Here is a 2,030-nt window from a genome sequence, read left to right on the forward strand (position 1 = left end):
ACCGGTACTATAGGTCAGACCCCTTTAGTACCGGTTCATGGCCATCGGCGGCGCCCCCGCAGGCCGCATCGTAATGGAGCTCTTCGCCAAGGACGTGCCCAAGACGGCGGAGAACTTTCGCGCACTCTGCACTGGCGAGCAGGGCGTCGGCAGGAACGGCAAGCCGATGCACTTCAAGGGCAGCAAGTTCCACCGCGTGATACCCGGCTTCATCTGCCTGAGCGGCGACATCACCAAGGGCAACAACACCGGCAGTGAGTCCATCTATGGCGACAAGTTCCGCGACGAGAAGTCCGTCCTCAAGCACACCAAGCCCCGGATGGTCTCCATGGCCAATGTGGGGCCGAACACCAATAGTTCCCAGTTCTTCATCTGCACCATCCCCTGCCAGTGGCTCGATCGATGGTAGGCATGTCGTCTTCGGTGAGGTCGTCAAGGGCATGGACGTCGTCAGGAACATCAAGAAGGTGGGCACCCGTAGTGGCATGTGCGCCAAGTCTGTCATTATCGCCGACTCCGGCCAGCTTTGAGCATGCACCCTGCTGCAGCCAATTGTCAGTAGTTCGTCCTGCTCCCATGTCATGTCGTTGATCTAAAATAAGAAGTTGGCGTGAGTGGTGTCGTGTCTTCCCTTTGTCCGTTCGATGAGATCTCCATGGTAGGTTTGTGAGGATTTTGGGTGGACTCTTTTGGTTGCTGGATCTATGTTCGACGTTCATGGTTATCTTTTGTCAAAGTTTGCAAACGCTTAAAATATCAGGTCACAGAGGTGTCGAGGAGGAAAGTATCTTTTATGGTCTAGTAAGTGTTTTATCGCACACAGTCTTCATGATAATTGTATGTGATGAAAAACATATATATATCTCACACGGTGTGTCAATATGAACCTTTTGTTGGTTAACGCACACGATTGTCCTATAACTTATGTGTGCAAAGTCATCACAGACAATTGTGTTGGTGAAATTATGTGCACCCTAAATGCACACAGTTCCCTTTTTAAACCCGTGGATTATAATTTAAGACTTCGCAAAGGATTCTTCTATTAGAACCGTGTGGACGATATCACGCATAGTTTTCATTTCTCGGTCTTGCGTGATGGCCTACGGGTTTTGCCGCTCAAACCGTTCCACATCCCATGATAAGATTTATTTATTCACCCACGATCTCACACGATCTCCACCACACTATATGCTAGGATGAGAAGGGTCAGGGGCACGTTCGTCCATTTTCCTCGGGTGACCGGTTTTTCACCTTGCTCGAGCTCTCAAACCCTAGTGCCGCCGCTACCTTCACCATCGCCGGTGAGGAAGAGCTTCACTGCCTCAACCTCGTCGCTGTCGTACTCGCGCCGGCCGCGGATATCTTCACTCTGCCGCCGCCATAGCTGTCTTCCTCTGCCAAGTTAGGGTGTGAAAGATCTGGACTGACGAACTTCAAATCTACACACTCAGTTCGTCGTGTTCTTCGTCAAGGGTAATTAAAAGTTACTTTTACTGCCTTTGTTGATTCTGATGATTTTTGAAACATCTTCGAAAGGTGTTTATTCTTCAACTTCCACACTCTAAACACCTCACACAATCATCTGTTCTTGATCTATTTCTCTAAGTAACATTTTTCTTCAAGATTTCTTGATCGTGTGAATTTCACAATCCATACAACTCTGGAACCTAATGAAGGAAATATGCCCTAGAGGCAATAATAAAGTTATTATTTATTTCCTTATATCATGATAAATTTTTATTATTCATGCTAGAATTGCAATAACCAGAAACATAATACATGTGAGAATACATAGACAAATAGAGTGTCACTAGTATGCCTCTACTTGACTAGCTCGTTAATTAAACATGGTTATGTTTCCTAACCATAGACATGAGTTGTCATTTGATTACCAGGATCACATCATTAGGAGAATGATGTGATTCACTTGACCCATTCCATTAGCTTAGCACTTGATCGTTTAGTATGTTGCTATTGCTTTCTTCATGACTTATACATGTTCCCATGACTATGAGATTATGCAACTCCCG

General features: G+C 46.1%; 1 pseudogene; it reads left to right on the forward strand.

The window, feature by feature from the left end:
* The first annotated feature begins 37 nt into the window (after positions 1-37).
* On the forward strand, positions 38-530 carry LOC119325429 (annotated as a pseudogene).
* The last annotated feature ends 1,500 nt before the right edge of the window (positions 531-2,030 follow it).

This window comes from Triticum dicoccoides, chromosome 6B (assembly GCF_002162155.2).
Source record: "Triticum dicoccoides isolate Atlit2015 ecotype Zavitan chromosome 6B, WEW_v2.0, whole genome shotgun sequence".
Classification (NCBI taxonomy): Eukaryota; Viridiplantae; Streptophyta; class Magnoliopsida; order Poales; family Poaceae; genus Triticum; species Triticum dicoccoides.